The following is a 25,015-nucleotide window of genomic DNA, read 5'->3' as shown; positions in this document are numbered from 1 at the left end:
CTGCCCCTGCACTGCTGGGGGGTGGGGGTGGTGGGAGACATGAGTGGGGGCCTGGTGGAGGGTGCCCCTGGTGGCGGGGGGGTGGGGGTGATAGGGGACATGAGTGGGGGCCTGGTGGAGGCTGCCCCTGCACTGCTGGGGGGTGGGGGTGGTGGGAGACATGAGTGGGGGCCTGGTGGAGGGTGCCCCTGCACTGCTGGGGGGTGGGGGTGGTGGGAGACATGAGTGGGGGCCTGGTGGAGGGTGCCCCTGGTGGCTGGGGGGTGGGGGTGGTGGGAGACATGAGTGGGGGCCTGGTGGAGGGTGCCCCTGCACTGCTGGGGGGTGGGGGTGGTGGGAGACATGAGTGGGGGCCTGGTGGAGGGTGCCCCTGGTGGCGGGGGGTGGGGGTGATAGGGGACATGAGTGGGGGCCTGGTGGAGGCTGCCCCTGCACTGCTGGGGGGTGGGGGTGGTGGGAGACATGAGTGGGGGCCTGGTGGAGGCTGCCCCTGCACTGCTGGGGGGTGGGGGTGGTGGGAGACATGAGTGGGGGCCTGGTGGAGGCTGCCCCTGCACTGCTGGGGGGTGGGGGTGGTGGGAGACATGAGTGGGGGTCTGGTGGAGGCTGCCCCTGCACTGCTGGGGGGTGGGGGTGGTGGGAGACATGAGTGGGGGCCTGGTGGAGGGTGCCCCTGGTGGCGGGGGGGTGGGGGTGATAGGGGACATGAGTGGGGGCCTGGTGGAGGCTGCCCCTGCACTGCTGGGGGGTGGGGGTGGTGGGAGACATGAGTGGGGGCCTGGTGGAGGCTGCCCCTGCACTGCTGGGGGGTGGGGGTGGTGGGAGACATGAGTGGGGGCCTGGTGGAGGGTGCCCCTGGTGGCGGGGGGGTGGGGGTGATAGGGGACATGAGTGGGGGCCTGGTGGAGGCTGCCCCTGCACTGCTGGGGGGTGGGGGTGGTGGGAGACATGAGTGGGGGCCTGGTGGAGGGTGCCCCTGGTGGCGGGGGGGTGGGGGTGATAGGGGACATGAGTGGGGGCCTGGTGGAGGCTGCCCCTGCACTGCTGGGGGGTGGGGGTGGTGGGAGACATGAGTGGGGGCCTGGTGGAGGGTGCCCCTGGTGGCTGGGGGGTGGGGGTGGTGGGAGACATGAGTGGGGGCCTGGTGGAGGGTGCCCCTGCACTGCTGGGGGGTGGGGGTGGTGGGAGACATGAGTGGGGGCCTGGTGGAGGGTGCCCCTGGTGGCGGGGGGTGGGGGTGATAGGGGACATGAGTGGGGGCCTGGTGGAGGCTGCCCCTGCACTGCTGGGGGGTGGGGGTGGTGGGAGACATGAGTGGGGGCCTGGTGGAGGCTGCCCCTGCACTGCTGGGGGGTGGGGGTGGTGGGAGACATGAGTGGGGGCCTGGTGGAGGCTGCCCCTGCACTGCTGGGGGGTGGGGGTGGTGGGAGACATGAGTGGGGGTCTGGTGGAGGCTGCCCCTGCACTGCTGGGGGGTGGGGGTGGTGGGAGACATGAGTGGGGGCCTGGTGGAGGGTGCCCCTGGTGGCGGGGGGGTGGGGGTGATAGGGGACATGAGTGGGGGCCTGGTGGAGGCTGCCCCTGCACTGCTGGGGGGTGGGGGTGGTGGGAGACATGAGTGGGGGCCTGGTGGAGGCTGCCCCTGCACTGCTGGGGGGTGGGGGTGGTGGGAGACATGAGTGGGGGCCTGGTGGAGGGTGCCCCTGGTGGCGGGGGGGTGGGGGTGATAGGGGACATGAGTGGGGGCCTGGTGGAGGCTGCCCCTGCACTGCTGGGGGGTGGGGGTGGTGGGAGACATGAGTGGGGGCCTGGTGGAGGGTGCCCCTGCACTGCTGGGGGGTGGGGGTGGTGGGAGACATGAGTGGGGGCCTGGTGGAGGGTGCCCCTGGTGGCTGGGGGGTGGGGGTGGTGGGAGACATGAGTGGGGGCCTGGTGGAGGGTGCCCCTGCACTGCTGGGGGGTGGGGGTGGTGGGAGACATGAGTGGGGGCCTGGTGGAGGCTGCCCCTGCACTGCTGGGGGTGGGGGTGGTGGGAGACATGAGTGGGGGCCTGGTGGAGGCTGCCCCTGCACTGCTGGGGGGTGGGGGTGCAGGGGGACATGAGCAGGTGTGCAGGGTAGTCCCCTGTTTTGTGGGCTGCCTGCAGGGGCTGTGGAGGGTGTACAGGGAACACCTGTGAGGACCCACCCAGCCTAATTGCGTGTGATAATTCCCGCACACCCCTGTAATACACGTACCAAGCCAAATCGCGTGTGATAATTCCCACGCACCCCTGTAATACACGTACCTGGCCAAATCGCATGTGAAACTTCCCGCGTACCCCTGTAATACACGTACCCTGGCCAATCGCGTGTTGAACTTCCCGCGTACCCCTGTAATACACGTACCCTGGCCAATCGCGTGTATAACTTCACGCGTACCCCTGTAATACACGTACCCTGGCCAATCGCGTGTTAAACTTCCCGCGTACCCCTGTAATACACGTACCCTGGCCAATCGCGTGTTAAACTTCCCGCGTACCCCTGTAATACACGTACCCTGGCCAATCGCGTGTTAAACTTCCCGCGTACCCCTGTAATACACTTACCCTGGCTAATCGCGTGTTAAACTTCCCGCGTACCCCTGTAATACACGTACCCTGGCCAATCGCGTGTTAAACTTCCCGCGTACCCCTGTAATACACGTACCCTGGCTAATCGCGTGTATGACTTCACGTGTACCCCTGTAATACACTTACACTGGCTAATCGCGTGTTAAACTTCCCGCGTACCCCTGTGATACACGTACCCTGGCCAATCACGTGTTAAACTTCCCGCGTACCCCTGTAATACACGTACCCTGGCCAATCGCGTGTTAAACTTCCCGCGTACCCCTGTAATACACGTACCCTGGCTAATCGCGTGTATGACTTCACGTGTACCCCTGTAATACACTTACCCTGGCTAATCGCGTGTTAAACTTCCCGCGTACCCCTGTAATACACGTACCCTGGCCAATCGCGTGTTAAACTTCCCGCGTACCCCTGTAATACACATACCCTGGCCAATCGCGTGTTAAACTTCCCGCGTACCCCTGTAATACACGTACCCTGGCTAATCGCGTGTATGACTTCACGTGTACCCCTGTAATACACTTACCCTGGCTAATCGCGTGTATGACTTCACGTGTACCCCTGATATGCACGTTACCCGCTTTGCGTTCCTTGTTTGGCTGCCCTGTAAACTGGTCCAGGGTTAGCGCAGCCCTTTGCGATGATTTAGCGATTTTGCTGCCTTTTCCTTGCGCGAGGGCGTTCTTGGGGGCGTTACTGGCGCTGCTGCAGGGTCGCTGCGATACTCTGCGCCACGGCTGGTTTGGGAGCATGAAATCCATGAATACGCTGTGCGCGGAAATCGGTTTTAGCGCACGTGCCTGGCGCAGTCAATCGCACGCGGACACTCTGCGCCAGCCGCTTGCGACACTTTTCTGCGAAATTCTATGAATTACCCTGTAAATACCCAGTGAAAAGCTATTGAGCTGTCAGCAACATGCTAACGTGGGTGAAACCGAAGTGAAAAGGCAGCAGGGTGATAGAAAGGCTGCTGGATACTGCTAGTCCGGAGGGAGGGGATGGCATGATCGAGGTCACCAGTCAAGGCATCCTGTAACGTGCAACGCTTCATAGTGCACTTTCAATGTAGTGAATTAAAGAAGTGTTTTGCTTTGTGAAAGGGCTGCCAACTCTGGGGCTAGTTGTTCGGGACCCCATGAGACTTGAGCCCCAATTCAACTGAAAACGTTGAAAGAGCCCGCCATGGTCCCTGGCAGCTCCTGTGCTACCCCGCACCCCTACTTGTAAACCCCGGGTTGTGTCCCCTGTGTAGAACGCTCGTTGTTTCCCAGCTATATAACTCCCCCACTTGCATCCGTGCACGTACAGGGCTGTAATTTCGTCTCCAGAAACACAACCCACGGCCAGATCTTCCTCCAGTGTGGGCGAAACAAACGCCAAGAGGTGCCGATGCAAAAGCAGGCCACGCCCCCGCCCCGCCCCCCTGCCAACCGCAGGAGCTTGCACAAGGTGCCCCCTGAGGTCAGCAGGTGAGCACGAGCTCTGCTCTGGGATTTTGTGTTCCTTCTTGGAAGACACCCAGCCCAGGAAACTTTCCAGCAGAGGGTGGAGCCAGCGAGGGCCAGACCTGGAGAGCGTGCGTCAGGCCCGGGTGCTGGGGCGAGGGGGAGGAGGCCCAGGTGCCTTTGGCAAAGTGGTACTGATATCCCAAGTGTCAAATAAACTAGAGGAGGACGGTGTGCTTGCTTGCTTGTGTACAGTATGTGTCTGAGGCGAGGGGGGAGGCCTAGGAGTGAAGCAAGCACGTTCTGAAACCTACAATGAAAACCTTAATCCCACGTCAACAGAGGTGAGCGTCGATCGACCCCGAGAGAAACGCGCAACAGTGAAGCTTAGGCAGCGCAAAGACAGAGCTGGAGCATAAATAGGTGGTTAGGCGTGCATGGGGCGTTGAGACACCCCTGCAGCGCTAGGGGGCTAGTTGGAGGGGCCCGGGTATGTGCGTCGGGTGTCCAGCGCCATTTTGTACGACCCCCCCCCCACCTCGCTCCATGTTACGCCAGTGGCAGCAAGTAGGGAATTGGGCGGACAAATCCGAGCTGGCGGTACTTATCTGTTTAGCGCCCTCTGAAGGCGAAATTCCAGATATCCAAGTAGCCGTTTCACAGAATAAAATATTAAAACAAAAGTTGAAAAAGAAAAAGGTGACGAAAAATGGAGAAAACGGAATCGGCAATTACAAATAATAAAAAAGGGGGGGGCGGCAGTTCAGTACCAGGACTGGGGACAACAGTGGGTAAACAAAGGGGGCCTGTTCTTTTAAAAGCAAGTGACACATTTCCCCAAAAGGGTCTAAAGACACACAGTGCCTCATTACGAGTGTGCCGGTGTTGTGGCCTGATCACACCAAGCAGGAGGTTGAGTTAGTGTTCTTTTAATTGCACAACACACAACTCTGCTTTACCCACAAATTACCATTCAGTATACAGTGCAGTATTTGGTGGTATCCTCAATTTAGTCCTGCTGGCAGTTCCTGTATTTAGGATAAGTATGTGGGTCTATGATTAGAAGGTAGCAGGGGAAAGTGTTTGGCAGCCTGCCTCTCTGTGACTTCCCTCGCTCGTAATGTGTTGAGAGGGTAGCTCCCGTTAGTGATATTGCGGTCGCTCCCGCGAGACTTGGTACGGGACTCCGTGTAGGTCCTTTACTCTACATACCTCCTTTTGTCGGACAACGTTTGTCTCACTCCATCACATAGTCGGTGTACTTTCCTGGTCTTCTTTCTCTCTGTGGTCGGCTGATCTCTGCATTCTCTTCTCATGTCGTTGCAGCCCTTTCACTGGTTCTCTCTTGTCTCACAACATTCCTTTTGAGACTGGCTTCCACTTGGGAGGGTGTCCCTATGTCTTCCATCTCTGCATGTCCAGATCGTTCCCCTATGGTCGGGTTCTCTTTGGCCAAGCTCTCCTCTTGACTTCTGTGCTCTTGTGTCATGGGCTGAATGCTTCTTCAGTCCCTCTTTCGTACAGTGCACCCTCTCTAAGTTCCATTGCTTCCCGTCTTCGGTGCGTACGTGGTTTGTCCTTCGCTGCACCACTCTGTGGTCTGCTGAACTTGGACCCAGTCTCGGGATCTCTGTGCACCATTTTAATCTTTATCAGGCTTGCTTCTCAGACTGTGCTTTGTTGAGGCTTTCTCCTTGAGGCGAGGCGATGAGCCGCTATGGCATCCTTGACTGTGCTGAGCGGGTCAAGTCCCGCTGCTATGGCTAACTGTTAGGCTCCCTTAATGAACCCGTTAGTGCATTCCACCAACCCATTCGCTTGTTGGTGATGTAAGGCTGCTTTGATTTGCTGGATATTGTTCTCCTTCAAGAAATTGTCCATCTCTCTGAATGTGAATTGCACTCCGTTGTCGGTGACCAGTTCTCCTTGCTAGCCTTCTCTCTGAAAGGTGTTTTTGAGGAACTGTATCGCCGTGGCTGTGGTTATTTTGGATACACATTCTACTTCTACCCATTTGGATAAATAGTCCACTAACCCTATGCCATACTTGCTTCCGTGTTCCCTGAGTTCAAGGGGGCCTATGAAGTCCAAGCCCAATTTTTGCAACACTCCTTCTGGAACTTCTGTGGGGTGTAGGGGCGCTTGCCTTACTTTAAGTCGCTCGTCGCTATTTACACACTCATGGCACCTCTCCATCATGGTCCTTATTTCCAAGTCCATACCTGTCCACCAATACGATTCTCTGATTCTCCATCTCGTCATGTTGGTTCCAAGATGACCGGCGTGAGCCCTGCATGTGATGGTTCGTCTCATGGCTGTAGGTGGGATCGTTTGGTCGCCCCTCTTGAGCATACCCTTGTTTTCAAATATTTTGTATGACACTTTCTAAGAGGGACCCAACCCCTATGGAATGAACCTCTCATCGGGCCACCGTATCCTGACTCATTCTGTGATTTGTGTTTTTTTTTTTTTTATGGTGTCATCTTTGGAAACCTCTTCTTTCCAGTGTCTGTCACTCATTTCACGGAATTCCCTACTCCTCAAGTCGGTGAGTGTTGCGACAACGCATTCATCCTTGGCTTCTGGGTCCTTGCGCTGCAGGAGCCTGGACATACAGTTCGCCTGGGCGTTTTTCCACCCCGCAATGTGTTGTATCTGGTACGTATATTCTTGCAGCTTGGCTGCGATGCGAGCAAGGCATCGCTGTGCGGGTCCCTCCTGGGCTCAGTAGGTGCACTAGGTGTTTGTGATCGGTAACCAGCAGATACTTTGTACCCCAGACGCATATGCGGAAGTAATTCATGGCCCATGCACATGCTAGCATCTCCTTTTCAATGGTGGAGTAATTTATTTCTGCTTGCGAGAGAGCCTTGGACTCAAATGCAACAATATGTTCATCATCGCTTTTCTTTTGTGCGAGTGTTGCTCCTACACCATATGCGCTGGAATTCATGCTAATCATAGTTTTCCATTTGGGATTGAAGGGTTGTACACAGGGCGCATGCATTATTCCCTCTTTAACGTATTCAAATGCCTTAGCCTGTTCTGCTTTCCATTGATACTCTGCACCTTTCTTGAGCAATTCTCTCATTGGAGCAGTGGTCTCTGAAAAAATTGGTATGAATTTTGAGTAGTATTCAGATAGTCCCAAAAATTATCTCAGCTCTTCTTTGCTGGTTGGGGGAGGCGCTTTCACAATGGCTTTCAGTAAATCTTTCTTGGGACTGATACCTGCCTTGGATATGACTTCATCCGCCTGCAGTACGCATTTGTTATAGCGTCCTGCTTCTTGCAGTTTTGCCAACACTTGGCAGGCAGTGAGCTGTGTCATGTGTCTCTTTATCTTCTGCATATATTAATGTCACCCTGGAAGTAAGAGACACTTCCAATGTTTTTCAAGAGGGAGTCCATCATGCGTTGGAACGCAGAGGCCGCTGAGAACAACCCAAAGGGCATTCTGGTGAATTGATAAGTTCCAAATGGGGTTATGAATGCCGTGAGGGGTCTCGATTCTCAATGTAGGCTGATCTGGTGGTAGGCATCCCTCATGTCTAATTTCGAAAAGACTTTAGCCTCCATCAGCAGAATCGGTTCATTTATGCTCGGTAAGGGGTAACTGTCTGCCACTACCTCCAGATTTAGGCTGCGTAAGTTGATACAAATATACGCAAATCGCTGGTGTCCTGTTTCTTTCTGAGGACCACTGGGCTGAGCCATTCGGATGACTCCGTCTCTTTGGTTCCTTCTGATAGCATCTTGTTGAGCTTTTCTTGTAGGGCAACTCTTGTTGACGGCACAGGTCTCACCCTATGCTTGACCGGTACTGCTCCTTGTTTTAATTTTATCTTTTTGATGCAGCCAGGCATATCTGAAAATAATTCTGGGAATTCTTCTTTGGTGATTGACACGCCATTTTTGTTTATGGACAGGACTTGTCCCTCTACACTGGGCCCGAGCCTGATCTGCAATTTGGGCTGGTCATCCCAGCCCAATACTGGTGGTCCTTTTTCTGAAAGATACACTTTGGTTTTGGTGACCCTGCTTTTGAATACCACTGTCGCTCCGATGTACCCCAGAAGATTCACACTGGCTCCTCCGTACACCGTGGGACTAATATTCGTTTTGTACGCTTCTACTTTTTCTCTTCCCGCCATGCTTTTGTACAAGTTTAGCGGTAGTATGGTGAGGTTGTACACCGAGTCCACCATCACTCTTGTTTCATGGCCATTGACTTTAATGGTGCAGTGGGATTTTTCCCTTTGAATCGTGCCACTGTGGACCATGAGAACTGTGGCGCATGCTTCATCATTTCAGCCCTCTTCACTCTCGATTGCTGCCACAGTATTCCTCGCTTTCCACATGCACACAGATGCAAAATGTCCATACCTTCTGCATTTTGCACATTCTTTATTCCTTGCCGGGCATTCTCTGCTGTTGGCTAGAACTGTGGCACTTTAGAACGGTTCACGTTTCACTGCTCCGTCATCTCTGGCCTTGCGTTGTCCTCTGGATTTCACCCACTGTACTTCGGGTGATTGCGCAGCAATTCCCAACTCCTTGCGCCTGCAGGATGTCTCCTCTATCGCCCTCACAATCTAAATTGCTTTGTCCAACACTATTTCTTTTTCAAGAATAAATTTATCTTGTACCTTTCTGTTGTTCGTGTGGACTATGAGCATGTCGCAGATTCTTTCCTCTGACGTTGCTACAAACGCTCAAAACGCAGCCTATTCTCTTAGCTTGACTATGTAGTCGTCCACGGGTCGTCCACGGGTTCTGCCGGTTCTTGCTTCCTGCCGTAGAATCTAATTCTGTGTACCACGTTTTCTTTACGTGAGAATCTCTTGGCTAATCTCCTTTTTGCTTCTTGATCAGCACCATCACCTTCTCCTGTCGGGGTTTCAGAGTTCAGGCCTGCAAAAGTTCTTTGTCCTTCCACGCACAGCGCATTTAGCAACACAGCCTTCTTGCGCGCCGCTGGATAGCCTGGTCCACCCATAGCTTCCAGATCAGTTTAAAACAAGGGCTCCCATTGGAGCCATGGAATGGCTGGTTTGCCTGGGACTTGCAGGAACGGTGGTGCTGGCGTTGCTCCCTGCATTGTAGGGCTGTTGGGCTGGTCCTGTCCTCTTAGCCAATCATTTGTGACTTGTAAATGATCACACCAAGCAGGAGGTTGAGTTAGAGTTCTTTTAATTGCACAACACACAACTCTGCTTTACCCACAAATTACCATTCAGCATACAGTGCAGTATTTGGTGATAACATCAATTTAGTCCTGCCGGCAGTTCCTGTATTTAGAATAAGTATGTGGGTCTATGATTAGGAGGTAGCAGGGGAGAGCGTTGGGCAGCCTGCCTCTCCGTCACTTGCCTCGCTCGTAATGTGGTGAGCGGGAATCTCCTGTGGTCTTGCGGTCGTTCCTGCGAGACTTGGCACGGGACTTCCTGGCGTTCCCTGGAGGTAATTTACTCTTGGTCTGGTAAAAACGCCAGAAAAAATGCTGGTAATCAGGACCGGCCATAGCAGCGGCAGCGCCATGGGCTGTTTAAAAAAAAATGTGCGGTCGCCCCCATTCCCCACGCGCCCCTGGTCCATGGGGGAGGGGAGGAGCGCCAGTTTTGCATGAGTGTCCTATTCCAATGAAAATCACCTCCCTTGCGCGTCGGAGCGGGGAGGTAATCATCTGAATCAGGTGTTGATGCTATTGCTCATCAGCACCCTATTGTTATTAAATGCGCCCCGCCGCAGCTGGCCTATTTAATAACAAAAGGGTGCTTGCCGCGCCTTCTCTCACTATGCCAGCTCGGGGGAGCCCTTTAAAAACTCCCCCGAGCTGGTGTGGCGGAGAGCATATGGCGCTCCGGGCGGTCGCCCGGCCCTGCTGGTAATGGTATTTTTACCACACCGGCACACTCTGGGTTTGCCGGTAGGGACAGTGAACTACCAGCAGGCAGCAGGGCGGACCTGCCGGGAGTTCAGTCCCCTACCAGCAAATAAATGCCCCAATCCCCGGCACTGGTATGACCGGTGCCGGGGATTGCAGCAAACTTATTCCATGGTGTCCTATGGTACTCCATGGATTAGGAACTTACGGTGGTTGCCGGCACCCGAAATATCCCAGTGATACCGGGTAACGGTACCGAAATTACTGGCGGGTTACCGGCAAACCCGGAATGAGCATCAGTGTTGGAGAAAAAGAAGACTAAAACTAGGTTAGTGCAATTTAACCCCCTATCCCCCCAATTAATGTTCAAAATACATGGGTGCAGGGAGAGGAACATTAATAAATATAGAGCATGAACTAGTATATGACCATGGCTTCAAGCTGACCAATAAGCAACTTGATTTACAGCCATTTGGAGTTAAAAAGGCTCCATTTTATTGGACAACATTATTGAGCAATTACTAGGCCCAAGTTAACTTGGCCATGTCCCTGGCAGCGCCTCTTGACCCGCCAGAAGCCTGCTGGCGTAGCAGCTGTGTGAACTGACCTGGGGGGAATTGATAAGTCAAATGTTAGAGCGGAAAGTCGAATCCCCAAGCCCGCGACACGCCTTTTTCCCTGATGGGCAACCCGAGGAGGCTAGCCAACCGTCCACGCCTGCTTGCTGGGCTATTGGACGGTAGAAACCCGCCACACAGCCCAACTACCACCACAACGTAGTTCATACCGCAAGTTCATAAATGGTGCACGGTCGTCAAATCTCCATATAACATTGTGAAGGTCCCGGTCAACAGCGCCACAGGGCAGTTAGACTACGGGCAAACAGCCCTCCCCAAAAGCTGAGGAAAAGAACATGTGTATATGCCCCTCAATAATGCATGCATAAACACCTTAATCTACGGGCACGGTGAGGAAAGAGGGACTGGTGCCAGGGAACCCCTTCTGCAAGGGTGGGCACTGTAACTGGGGAAGTCCCCATTTCCCCACTGTGATTCCCCCCACGTTCGCACCTTGAACTCTCGCAGGCACCCCCTTCTAACCTAGGCCCAAGAAATGCAGTAACCCCCAGCTGCCGCCGAGGCAGCCCATAGTGGGGCCGCGCACGTAGGGCCAATGCAGCCCCACCAGACAGACGAGAGGGCCAGCGGGAAAACCACTGCAAACCTAAGATAGACAAATGAAAGGCACCAAGAAATACGTACATTGTACCTTTTGGTATGCAAATGTTCATACTTGCCAACATGACACATTCCAATGTGCAGGTGATTGTCCATTCCATGTTTTTTACCTTTGCATTCTGGGACTTGTAGTTGCACTTTCCCCATAATACCTTTGCATTCTGGGACTTGTAGTTGCACTTTCCCCATCATAAAACTCAGACTAAAAGTCCCAGAATGCAAAGAAAACACCAGGACTGGATAATCGCTAACAGATTGGAACGGGTCATGTTGGCAACTATGCATTTTCTATCTGTCATAACTGGTGCATTTTCAAAATGTAATTTTCTAGATTCAGTTTTCAGCCTATGATCCAAACTTTACGTTTTCAAAGTCCTATACTCGCCTTCTCTCCCTATGTACATCTGGGTTGTTCCACGAGGCGGAGTCTGTTCATACACTAAGCAAGCTGCGAGCAAGCTGCCCTGTCTGCCTTCTACATGCTTACTGCGCTGCTAGATCGGTGTGCATGGGGTGGGGGGGGAAGAGGGGGGTGCTTGTCGGTCCTGCTGTGTCTCATCTTGCAGAGCTACAGAGCTGGTTGGACTGTCTGCTATGACAGCTTATGAACGTGGATATGTTCTTTTCGTGCCTGCTGGGTCACAGCTTGTAGAACCTCAGCATTTCTTCTCAGTCCCTGCTGTATCTTAGCTTACAAAACCTGGACAGGTTCTTGTTGTTCCTGCTTGGTCAGAGCTTGTTGAGCTGTGCGATCTTGCCTTTCCTTCTGGTTCAAAGCTTGTTAGATCTTCGGTATTTCTTCTCCATGCCTGCTGTATCCTGGGTTGCTGAACTTGAATGTTCTAGGTCACGGTTTGTTCAGCTTAGATGTGTTCTTATCGTGCCTGCTGGGTCATTGCTTGTTCAGCTTGGATGTGTTCTTGTCGTGCCTGCTGAGTCATTGCTTGTTCAGCTTGGATGTGTTCTTGCCGTGCCTGCTGGGTCACAGCTTGTTGAACCTGGGCTTTTCTTTTCACTGCTGATTTGTTTAATTAGCTCTGCCATGTCCTTTCTGTGTCTGCTAGTTCAGCTTGGATGTGTTCCTGTCGTGCCTGCTAGTTCACAGCTTGATGTGCTTCTGTCGTTCCTGCTGTCACAGCTTGTTGAACCTGGGCTTTTCTTTTCACTGCTGATTTGTTTAATTAGCTCTGCCATGTCCTTTCTGTGTCTGCTAGTTCACTGATTGTTCAGCTTGGATGTGTTCCTGCCGTGCCTGCTGGGTCACAGCTTGTTCAGCTTGGACGTGTTCCTGTCGTGCCTGCAGGGTCACAGCTTGATGTGTTCCTGCCGTGCCTGCTGGGTCACAGCTTGTTCAGCTTGGACGTGTTCCTGTCGTGCCTGCAGGGTCACAGCTTGATGTGTTCCTGTCGTGCCTGCTGGGTCACAGCTTGATGTGTTCCTGTCGTGCCTGCTGGGTCACAGCTTGATGTGTTCCTGTCGTTCCTGCTGGGTCACAGCTTGATGTGTTCCTGTCGTTCCTGCTGGGTCACAGCTTGATGTGATCCTGTCGTTCCTGCTGGGTCACAGCTTGATGTGATCCTGTCGTCCTGCTGGGTCACAGCTTGATGTGTTCCTGTCGTTCCTGCTGGGTCACAGCTTGTTCAGCTTGGACGTGTTCCTGTCGTGCCAGCAGGGCCACAGCTTGTTCAGCTTGGACGTGTTCCTGTCGTTCCTGCTGGGTCACAGCTTGTTCAGCTTGGACGTGGTCCTGTCGTTCCTGCTGGGTCACAGCTTGATGTGTTCCTGTCGTTCCTGATGGGTCACAGCTTGATGTGTTCCTGTCGTGCCTGCTGGGTCACAGCTTGACGTGTTCCTGTCGTGCCTGCTGGGTCACAGCTTGACATGTTCCTGTCGTTCCTGTTGGGTCACAGCTTGACGTGTTCCTGTCGTTCCTGCTGGGTCACAGCTTGACGTGTTCCTGTCGTGCCTGCTGGGTCACAGCTTGACGTGTTCCTGTCGTGCCTGCTGGGTCACAGCTTGTTCAGCTTGGACGTGTTCCTGTCGTGCCTGCAGGGTCACAGCTTGATGTGTTCCTGTCGTGCCTGCAGGGTCACAGCTTGATGTGTTCCTGTCGTGCCTGCTGGGTCACAGCTTGATGTGTTCCTGTCGTTCCTGCTGGGTCACAGCTTGTTCAGCTTGGACGTGTTCCTGTGGTGCCAGCATGGTCACAGCTTGTTCAGCTTGGACGTGTTCCTGTCGTTCCTGCTGGGTCACAGCTTGTTCAGCTTGGACGTGTTCCTGTCGTTCCTGCTGGGTCACAGCTTGATTTGTTCCTGTCGTTCCTGCTGGGTCACAGCTTGATGTGTTCCTGTCGTGCCTGCTGGGTCACAGCTTGAAGTGTTCCTGTCGTTCCTGCTGGGTAACAGCTTGACGTGTTCCTGTCGTGCCTGCTGGGTCACAGCTTGACGTGTTCCTGTCGTGCCTGCTGGGTCACAGCTTGACGTGTTCCTGTCGTGCCTGCTGGGTCACAGCTTGTTCAGTTTGGACGTGTTCCTGTCGTGCCTGCAGGGTCACAGCTTGATGTGTTCCTGTCGTGCCTGCTGGGTCACAGCTTGTTGAAACTGAAAACGTCTGCCCCTAGCCTGCTGCATTTCAGCTTCCTGACCTTCGATGTGTTCTCGCCCTGCCTGCTGAATTAGCCCGACATGCATACCTCCTTTGCCTCCTGTGTTAACGATGGCAGAAGGCAGGCTGTACACTTCAGGATGGAGGTGTGGGCTAGCACAGACGCATCTAAACAGCAATAGTGCTGGGGTACAAACATAAAAGAATGTCCAGACAAGGTTTTATACAAGTATGAGACTTTTTATTAAACTAATCAAAAACTATAACCCACCCCTGTAAGGGAAGAAACAGAATATGCAGACAGTAATTAAAGGAGGCACTCTGGGTCTGAAGGCAGACGTGCACAGATAACACTAGACGGTAGGGTCTGACTAGTCGGAAGGGAGATGGAACCATTTCAAATAAATTCAGGCTTGTTCTTGAGGCTCCACAGCATCGAAATGCATTTCTAGGCACTTTACAGTGGGTATCGTTGGTGTCGAAATGCTTTGAGTTGGTTAGTCCCAATTGATCACACGTGACAGTCAAGTCAGCTCGAGATGATACAGCGATGGGGAGTGGTTCTGTAGTGTCGATCATCACGAATCAGCTGACGAGCAGGCAGGCGATGGTCAAGTCGGTGGGATTGAGTGGGTCAAGTCAGCTCAAAGAGGTCCAGCGCCGACATGGAGTTCTCCTGTGGTGATTGGATCAAACAGCTGGGGCACAAGCTGGTGATGGGTCGTATCAGCGGCTTAACAGCTTCAAACCAAAGCAAAAAGCAGTGAGTGTCAAAGGCAGCTCAGGTTGCTTGAAGAGACTGGAGAAGTGCAGAGATCGATCAGTCTCGAAAACCGATCTTCAGTGTGCAAGCAGTGCTCAGAGATGGTGTTTGCCTTCTGGTTGGTACAGGACCACGTGCAGGGTTTCCAGGGGGAAGGTGGGTCCTTGTTCTGCACTTCTCAGCCAGGAAGGTATCCAGAGCGCCTTTGCAGGGACTGTCGCCTCCAGTGAGCAGGTTCCAGGATAGCCTTGTGTTAGGGAAGATTGTATGTAGTACCCTGTGGGAGACTGCACCAGCCTTGACCTCTTGGCAATAGTTAACCCAACCTTTGGTATAGGCTTGTACTACACAAGTTGGTAGAGTGACTGAGCAGCCAGGCTTATCTCAAGAGGGTCAATGTGGGCTGTAGGGTTATCACACAGAGATTCACAGTGACAGGTAACTAAATAAAAACTTACACTCAAGGTTTCTTGATTGAACAACTGCAATTTAAACTTTTAGAAGAAAGCAATCCTAGTCGATACGTTCAACTGTTCCTCCATTGCTCTCCTTTCTTCCTGGCTGTCACGATCCCTCATCATGTGGTCCCCAAGGCACTCCCCCATCCCCCGTCTCGCCCTTCCCTCTCTTCCCCCCTTCCCCGGGACTCACGTGGACTCTCGCACGTCTTGCGAGCGCACCCGCGCCTGGTCCGTAACAGGACGGCTGTCAAGTTACGGCCGTTCCTACATTGGCAATTGCCTTGGCGCCTAGGATCGCGAAGGGCTAGCCCTGAACTTCCGCGTCGCGGGACTGTAAGGTCACGTGATGCTCTTGCCCGATCACGTGACCCAGCCGCGCATCACGTGACCAGAAGTGCGAGTACTTAAACTCGGAAACCCGGGTACTCTTTGCTTCACAGCTGTGCTCTGCATTCTGTCTGGCGTTACGAACCTTGAATCACCTTTGGATCACTCACGGAAACGACCTGGCTTGCTTTACTGGACTCTTCTTGGATTTGCCCCTTTGGATTCGTTTACACAGTGATACACGGCTCTCGACCACGGACTGTTATTGGACTGCCTCCTGGATCACCCTCTTGTACCTTGGCTCTTTGGACTTCTTGCCTCACAGCTCCACAGCTCCTGCTAACAGGTGAACTACTGAGAATTACTCCTCTTGGGGTACCTCCGTCCACGTGGGTCCCGGACCTCTCCACTAGGTTCACTACCTCTTCCTTGACCCTGATTGGTAAGACCTTTCCGTTTTTCTTAAACACTGTGGTTACTGTTTCGTGCTTGGTACTTAATCCGCATTTTCTTGCAGCAGTGTGGGGTCCCAGAGGTTCGCGTTCCCGGACTTGAACATCTTCGCCTGTGGCCTCAACGGCTGCACAGAGAGTGGCTTAAGTTCTCTCTGTGCGGCATTTGGGGACAGAGGCCTCTTCTGCCTACACGACACTCAAGTCACAACAGACTGTGAAGCCTATTGTCGTGTAGGCAATGGAGGGGAACGCTGAAGACCCCATGACTGCTATAGTCCAAGCCATTACAGTGCTACGAGCCGATATGGCAGCGGCCAACACGGCTATTCATCAACGTCTCGACAACATACAAAGTGTCAGACACCCTTTACCCCCAGATGCAGAATTCGGAGACACACCCTCTGTTTCCCAACCCGTTCCACCTCCGATTCTCCCACCTCAGAACCCCGTTCCCGTGGTACTGCCTACTCCTTTCCCATTGGCGGCCCCTGAGAGATACCATGGGGATCCCAAGAAATTCAGGACCTTCCTAAACCAATGCAAGTTGCATTTCCTGTGCCGACCTCAGGCTTTCCCAGATTCCACCACGAAAGCAGCATTCACCCTTTCTCATTTGGCTGGGATAGCCGCTGCATGGGCCAACCCCTTGTTGGAGAACGACAACCCGGCCTTATATGACTTCGATCTCCTCGTCACCGAGATGTCCAGGGTTTTTGATACTAGACACAAGGTCCAGTCTCGAGATCTGGAACTTCTAGATTTGTGCCAGAGTAGGGGTTCCCTCATTGAATACATAACCCGTTTTAACCAGCTCTCCGCTGAAACTTCTTGGCCCGAGGTCAAGAAAGCAGTAGTCTTCTATAGGGGTCTCAGTAATCCCATGAAGGACGCCTTATCAGTAGTACCCTCATTACCCACTGCATTCCAGGATCTGGTTGACTTGTCACTCCAGGTGGACGCACGTAGGTCCGAAAGAAGAGCGGAAGCAGGTTTCGCTCAGCCCTCCACATCTCACACGGCAGTTCCTTCCTCTGACTCCTCCCAAGAACCCATGCAGATCGGGGGCGTCAGGAGCCCGATATCTCCTCTAGAAAGGGAACGTAGGAGGGTAGATAATGCTTGCTACTACTGTGGCACCTTAGGTCACTTTGTTAAGGAATGCCCACGCCGTCCCAAACACAAGCCACAGGGTTTTCAGATAGCTCGATCATAGTACCGGGGACGGGATCGAGCTATACCACGTACACCCCGAACCCAACACCCTCTTTCGGGCGTATCCGGCCCATTCATGTACAAGCCACTCTACAGCCCACAGCGTCCATTTCGCATCCTGTTACTCTGATAATCGACTCAGGGGCAACGGGTAACTTTATCGACATTTCCCTGGCCCGTTTGCTAAAGCTGCCCCTCTTGACCAAGACCAGGCCTGAACCGGTACAGGCTGTAGATGGCTCTTCTTTGATTTCGGGCCCAGTAAAACAACAAACAGCCCCTTTGCTATTGACCATACAACCCAGACACAGGGAGACCATAAGTTTTGATCTTATCACCATGCCACAGTTTGGGCTCATTCTGGGGATCCCTTGGCTTCAGGAACATAACCCCCTCATTGATTGGAAATCGGGTTTGGTTCACTTCGAGTCGGACGTCTGCCAACACTTCTGTCTTCCCACAGACGCACCCAGCGACAATCCTGCCCAGGCTATAACTCGTCTTACAGTGCAGGACCCGCAAGAAATACCATCAGAACACGTAGTTGGGTTAGTGGTGCAAGACGTTCCCCAGGTATACCAAGATTTTGCAACTGTGTTTGATCGTGGTTCCTCTGAAACACTGCCTCCACATCGTCCGTACGATTGCCCCATCGATCTACTCCCCGACACAGTGATTCCCACAGGGCGGATCTATTCCCTCTCACCATCCGAGGAAACGACTCTCAAGGAGTACATTAGGAAGGCCTTGAGCCTAGGGCACATACGACCATCCACCTCGCCTGCAGCAAGCCCTATCCTTTTTGTGCCGAAAAAGGAAGGCGATCTACGCCCATGCGTTGATTATAGACGCCTGAATGCCATCACGAGGAAGGATCGGTACCCTATTCCCCTCATCACGCCCTTGCTGGACCGACTCACACACGCTACCATTTTCACCAAACTGGACCTCCGCGGAGCCTACAACCTGGTCCGCGTCCGTTCCAGGGACGAATGGAAAACCGCTTTCTGTACCCGGTACGGTTTATATGAATATACTGTCATGCCTTTTGGGTTGTGTAATGCCCCGGCGACCTTCCAGAGGTTTATGAATGACATCCTGAGTGATATCTTGGATGTCTACGTCGTGGTTTACCTCAACGACATCTTGATCTTTTCTCAGTCTCTGGAAGAGCATGTGCGACACGTTCGTGAGATATTATCACGCTTACACAAACACTCGCTATATGCCAAACCGGAAAAGTGCCTGTTCCATGTTGATAACGTTGATTTCCTCGGGTTCTGTATCACTCCCGGGGGGTTGTCCATGAACCACTCCAAAGTTAAAGCGGTTTTGGATTGGCCTATTCCTACGAACCTGAAAGCTCTTCAGTCCTTTTTGGGTTTTGCGAATTTCTACAGGAGATTCATCTCTGGTTTCTCTTCTATTGTGTCTCCCCTCACCGCATTAACCAGTCCTAAAGTTCCCTTTCTTTGGTCTGATACACAACAGAAGGCCTTTGATTCGCTGAAGACTGCTTTCACCACAGCCCCTGTCCTTCAGCATCCCGACTCAGAACTCCCTTTTATCGTGGAAGCTGACGCCTCCTCCTTCGCTCTTGGTGCCGTCTTGTCCCAAGCTTGTCAGGCCACGGGTCGTCTGCACCCGGTTGCATTTCATTCCCGCAAATTTACCACCCCCGAGTCACACTACACCGTGACCGAGAAGGAGTTATTAGCGGTTATGGACGCATTCCGCGTGTGGCGACGCCACCTCTTGGGCGCCAAGCATCGAGTCACGGTGTTCACTGATCACCAAAATCTGCAGGATTTGGCGTCCCTGAAATGTCTTAACAGCCGACAGGTGAGGTGGAACCTTTTCTTCGCAGCATTCGACTTCCAAATCCGACATCGGGCTGGTTCCGCACACGGCAAAGCCGATGCGTTGTCCCGCTCTCCCGGGGGGGTTTCTCTGCCGGTATTCCCTGACACAATGCTAGACGACACTAAGGTTATTTGTCTATGTACCCCCTCAGTGCCCTTAGTGGACGCGGTACGCAAGTGGGTGTCCTTGCATCCCGACCAGCTATCAGAGTGGGATCCGGTATTCCAGGATGGTCTCCCGTTTGTGCTGAATCGCCTATTCTTGCCCACTGCCGATACACGCAATATGGCCATGGAATGGTCGCACGATGCCCCTGTGAATGGTCATCCTGGCCAACGCTGTACGTTATCCCTCCTGAAGCGCTGGTGTTGGTGGCCGGGCATGAAGAGGGACGTGGATTGCTACGTCAATACATGCACCATATGTACACAATGCAAAACCCGTAGGGGACGTCCATTAGGCCTGCTTCTCCCTTTACCAGTACCCCCGAAACCATGGCATACAGTAACCATGGATTTTGTTACGGAACTTCCTCGGGTACAGGGTTACGACACTATTTGGGTGGTGGTAGATTCCTTCTCAAAAATGGCACGATTCATCCCCTGTAAGGGTATCCCCTCTGCTTCCGTCCTGGCCACCCTGTTCTTTGATACTGTCTTTTGTTTCTTTGGGTTGCCCTCTGTTCTTATCTCAGATCGGGGTTCTCAATTCACTTCTCGCTTCTGGCGCGCTCTGACCAGATTGATGGGTATTGATGTCCGGTTCTCTTCAGCCTACCACCCGGAGACGGATGGTCAGACCGAAAGGACGAATCAGACGATGGAGCAATATCTCCGCTGTTTGATCCTGCAACAGCAGTGTTCTTAGTTGCGTGCTCTCCGACACGCTGAATTTGCTTACAACAATGCGGTTCATGCATCCACTGGGTTCTCCCCCTTCTATGTACTCTATGGCCAACATCCCCGCACGCTACCGGTCCCTGACCTTGCGGCCTCCACTAATCCGGCCGCTAGCGCCTGTCTTAGGGATCTGTCCTCTATCCACGCCCAGACAGCATTACATCTCCGTGAGGCCCAATCATCCATGAAGGTCCAGGCTGATAAGAAGCGGCTGTTTGCTCCGACTTTCTCGGTGGGTTCCCGGGTGTGGCTTTCTACCCGTCACTTGAGGTTAGTGGGTTGCAGGAAACTGTTGCCACGTTTTGTAGGTCCCTATGTGGTCTCCCGGGTTATCAATCCTGTCACGTACCGCCTGGTTCTCCCGGGTTCTTGGAGGATTCACCCTGTGTTTCATGTCTCCCTTCTCAAGCCGTGTCCGGCCCCTTCCCGCTTGCGCGCCTCTGCTGCCCCGGTGTCCTTGGCATCCCCAGACGTGTATGAGGTGTCCTCCATCCTGGGCTCCTGGGTCTGCAGGGGGCGCTTGCAATACCTGGTTGATTGGGTCGGTTATGGCCCGGAGGAGCGCTCTTGGGTTCCTGCTATTGATGTCCACGCTCCCCGGTTGGTGGCTCGCTTCCACCGGGATCACCCTTCCTGCCCACGGGGTCGTGGGCCCTTGGGGGGGGGGGTTCTGTCACGATCCCTCATCATGTGGTCCCCAAGGCACTCCCCCATCCCCCGTCTCGCCCTTCCCTCTCTTCCCCCCTTCCCCGGGACTCACGTGGACTCTCGCACGTCTTGTGAGCGCACCCGCGCCTGGTCCGTAACAGGACGGCTGTCAAGTTACGGCCGTTCCTACATTGGCAATTGCCTTGGCGCCTAGGATCGCGAAGGGCTAGCCCTGAACTTCCGCGTCGCGGGACTGTAAGGTCACGTGATGCTCTTGCCCGATCACGTGACCCAGCCGCGCATCACGTGACCAGAAGTGCGAGTACTTAAACTCGGAAACCCGGGTACTCGTTGCTTCACAGCTGTGCTCTGCATTCTGTCTGGCGTTACGAACCTTGAATCACCTTTGGATCACTCACGGAAACGACCTGGCTTGCTTTACTGGACTCTTCTTGGATTTGCCCCTTTGGATTCGTTTACACAGTGATACACGGCTCTCGACCACGGACTGTTATTGGACTGCCTCCTGGATCACCCTCTTGTACCTTGGCTCTTTGGACTTCTTGCCTCACAGCTCCACAGCTCCTGCTAACAGGTGAACTACTGAGAATTACTCCTCTTGGGGTACCTCCGTCCACGTGGGTCCCGGACCTCTCCACTAGGTTCACTACCTCTTCCTTGACCCTGATTGGTAAGACCTTTCCGTTTTTCTTAAACACTGTGGTTACTGTTTCGTGCTTGGTACTTAATCCGCATTTTCTTGCAGCAGTGTGGGGTCCCAGAGGTTCGCGTTCCCGGACTTGAACATCTTCGCCTGTGGCCTCAACGGCTGCACAGAGAGTGGCTTAAGTTCTCTCTGTGCGGCATTTGGGGACGGAGGCCTCTTCTGCCTACACGACACTCAAGTCACAACACTGGCTCTCCTTTCGCTCCCCTCCTTTCTTCCTGGCCCTCCTTTCTTCCTGGCTCCCCTTGCTCTCCTTTCTTCCTGGCGCTCCTTCCTCCATTGCTCTCCTTTCTTCCTGGCTCTCCTTTCTTCCTGGCTCTCCTTTCCCTCCTTTCTTCCTGGCACCCCTTTCTCTCCTTTCTCCCTGGCTTTCATTTCTCTCCTCTCCTTTCTTCCTGGCTCTCCTTTCTTCCTGGCTCTCCTTTCGCTCCCCTCCTTTCTTCCTGGCGCTCCTTCCTCCATTGCTCTCCTTTCTTCCTGGCCCTCCTTTCTCTCCTTTCTTCCTGGCTCTCCTTTCTTCCTGGCTTTCATTTCTTTCCTCTCCTTTCTTCCTGGCTCTCCTTTCCTCCTGGCTCCCCCTTCTCATCTTTCTTCCTGGCTCTCCTTTCGTCCAGTCTTCCTGGCTCCCCTTGCTCTCCTTTCTTCCTGGCGCCCCTTCCTCCATTGCTCTTTCTTCCTGGCCCTCCTTTCTTCCTGGCTCCCCTTGCTCTCCTTTCTTCCTGGCGGTCCTTCTTCCATTGCTCTCCTTTCTTCCTGGCGCTCCTTCCTCCATTGCTCTCCTGGCTCTCCTTTCTTCCTGGCTCTCCTTTCTTCCTGGGTCTCCTTTCTTCCTGGCACCCCTTTCTCTCCTTTCTCCCCGGCTCTCCTTTCTTCCTGGGTCTCCTTTCCCTCCTTTCTTCCTGGCACCCCTTTCTCTCCTTTCTCCCCGGCTCTCCTTTCTTCCTAGCTTTCATTTATCTCCTCTCTTCCTGGCTCTCATTTCTTCCTGGCTCTCCTTTCGCTCCCCTCCTTTCTTCCTGGCCCTCCTTTCTTCCTGGCTCCCCTTGCTCTCCTTTCTTCCTGGCGCTCCTTCCTCCATTGCTCTCTTTCTTCCTGGCTCTCCTTTCGTCCTTGCTCGCTTTTCTTACTGGGTCTCCTTTCCCTCCTTTCTTCGTGGCACCCCTTTCTCTCCTTTCTCCCTGGCTCTCCTTTCTTGCTTGCCCTCCGGTCTTCAATCCTCTTTTTTTTCTTTCTCTCTTTTCTTCCCCTGTTTCTTTCTTTGCCTTTTTTCCTTCATCCAACCATCAACCTACGAAACCGACAGAACGCATTATCTATGGCAGTTAATAATAGTTTGTCATGAAATAATTAGAAAATGTAGGATGGATTTAATAATTCGTGTTAAATACGCCAGGTTCTACAGGCACCTCCTCCAACTAAAAAGCTGCTTTTATAATGTTAGCCTTGTATAGAATTCCTTCTCCAGCCCTGAAACACAGGGAAGGCTATTTATGGGCCCGGCGTGGATAGAAAGAAAATGAACGCCTGGCGGGAGGCATTGTGTAAAGCGTCTCTCTCTCTCTCTCTTGGGAGCAAATGTCTCTAGACAGGGGTATGCAATAGAATAGGGGCAGCTGGGTATTCTAATGAAAGATGGCCACACACCTGTAACTGCTAGTGGGTGTCATTTATTGAAACGATGGCATGCTAATAACATTCGAATCTTCCCTACAGGGAATCCTACCGAGAGGCCGACATTCCCCGATGTTCTGTTTTACAAGGGCATTTTGAACACTTTGGCATTTGTAGCTCATTGGCCTCGTTTTGTAGCACATTGGTCTGAATTTTTTTTACTCACTGGTCTCATGTTTTAGTCCATTGGTATCATTTTGTATTATTATTGTTGTGTAGCTCATTCGTCTCCTTTTGTAGCCGGTTGGCTTTGTTTTTTACCTGATTGGTCTAGTTTTTAAGCTCATTGGTCCCGTATTTTTAGTTCATTTGTCTCATGTTGTCGCACATTGGTATAATTGTCTTCGCTCACTGGTCTTGTTTTGTCTCTACTACGGTGTCTCGTTTTGGGGCTCCCTGGTATTGTTTTGGCGCTCACTGGCCCTGTTTTGTCGCTCACTGGCCTTGTTTTGCCGCTCGCTGGCCTCGTTTTGTTGCTCCCTAGTGTACTTTTGTCGCTCACTGGTCTCGTTGTGTTGCTCGGTCTTTCTTTGTCTTTTCTTGGTATCGTTTTGGCTCACTGGCCTTGTTTTTCTTTCTCACTGGCCTTGTTTTGTTGCTGACTAGTCTTGTTTTGCCGCTTGCTGGTCTCTTCGCTCACTGGTCTCGTTTTGCCGCTCAATGGCCTCGTTTTGCCGCTCACTGGTCTCGTTTTGCCGCTCACTGGTCTCGTTTTGCCGCTCACTGGCCTCGTTTTGCCGCTCAATGGCCTCGTTTTTGCCGCTCACTGGCCCCGCTCTGCCGCTCACTGGTATCGTTTTGGTGCTCACTGGCCTCATTTTGCCGCTCAATGGCCTCGTTTTGCTACTCACTGGCCCCGCTCTGCCGCTCACTGGTATTGTTCACTGGTATCGTTTTGGTGCTCACTGTCCTTGTTTTATTGCTCACTGGCCTCATTTTGCCACTCGCTGGCCTTGTTTTGCCACTCGCTGGCCTTGTTTTGCCACTCGCTGGCCTCATTTTGCTGCTCAGTAGTCCCATTCTGCCACTCACTGGTATCATGTTATATTATTATTGTTGTGTAGCTAATTCGTCTCATTTTGTAGCCGATTGGCTTAGTTTTTTACCTGATTGTTTTTGTTTTTAATCTTATTGGTCCCGTTTTTTTCACTCATTTGTCTCGTTTTGTCGCACATTTCTATAATTGTCTTTGCTCATTGGTCTCATTTTGTCTCCACTACGGTATCTCGTTTTGTTGCTCACTTGTCTCGTTTTGTCGCTCACTGGTCTCGTTTTGTTGCTCGGTCTTGCTTCGTCTTTGCCTGGTATCGTTTTGGCACTCACTGGCCTTGTTTTGTCACTCACTGATCTTGTTTTGTCGTTCGTTGGCCTAGTTTTGTCACTCACTGGCCTCGTTTTGTTGCTTGGTGGCCTCGTTTTGTCGCTCGTTGGCCTAGTTTTTCCGCTCACTGGCCTCGTTTTGTTGCTCATTGGCCTCGTTTTGTTGCTCATTGGCCTCGTTTTGTTGCTCGTTGGCCTCGTTTTGTTGCTCATTGGCCTCGTTTTGTTGCTTGGTGGCCTCGTTTTGTAGCCGACTGCTTTCACTGTCTGACTTTGACATTTCCAAACGCTTTCTGGGCGCTACTTTCGGGGCATTGCCAGGGGTCATTTCAGTTGAAGCTCCACTATCCAAAATGCACTGCACGATAGATCTTGAGAGGCAGAGGCAATTGCTCTTCAAGAGTGCAACATATAGCTACAGGGGGTTTGATGGCACCCCTCTCCCCACCCATACCAAGAATACAGGACTATTTCTTGAGGCGCAGGACTGGCCTGAACACACTGTTTTCTCGAGCAGACGATGGTGCCCACAGTTCTTGCCCTATAAGTAACTGTGGTCAAGGACTATACATTTCTTGCTGGGCCTTACAGGATATGTGCCCGTTTGAAGTGCGAATAGTGAGGTGGCAGAACGGGCCAATGTTCATGACTTCACTGTTAATTCCCTTTCCTTGACGAGGTAACTCTTGAATACGCAAAGGAGGCCCTTTTAGATTTGTATCGCCGAGCTCAACGGACCATGCACCTCGAATGATGGGCCTAGGGACATAGGCATAATGGATCCGCAAGCTGGAATGATGGGCCTAGGGACATAGGCGAAATGGATCCAGCAGCTGGAATAAGGGGCCTAGGGACATAGGCCTAATGGATCCGGCAGTTGGAAT

The 25,015-nt window shown here is 52.9% G+C and overlaps 1 protein-coding gene across 3 annotated transcripts in view; it reads left to right on the top strand.

The window, feature by feature from the left end:
• Positions 1 to 25,015, top strand: part of RGL3 (ral guanine nucleotide dissociation stimulator like 3) — a 577,979-nt gene that overhangs the window by 250,146 nt on the left and 302,818 nt on the right. Inside the window, exon 1 of one of the 3 annotated variants that reach the window (XM_069604165.1) lies at positions 4,073 to 4,400. The exons of the other annotated variants lie outside the window; for them this stretch is intronic. The gene's annotated coding sequence lies outside the window, so the exon portion shown is untranslated. Of the gene's footprint in view, positions 1 to 4,072; positions 4,401 to 25,015 lie in introns of those variants that run through there. 3 annotated transcript variants of the gene reach the window in all.

Source organism: Ambystoma mexicanum, chromosome 3q (assembly GCF_040938575.1).
Source record: "Ambystoma mexicanum isolate Mex_15411 chromosome 3q, UKY_AmexF1_1, whole genome shotgun sequence".
NCBI lineage: Eukaryota > Metazoa > Chordata > Amphibia > Caudata > Ambystomatidae > Ambystoma > Ambystoma mexicanum.
The sequence above is the reverse complement of the archived record's forward strand: the minus strand, read 5'-3'. Positions and strand labels throughout refer to the sequence as shown.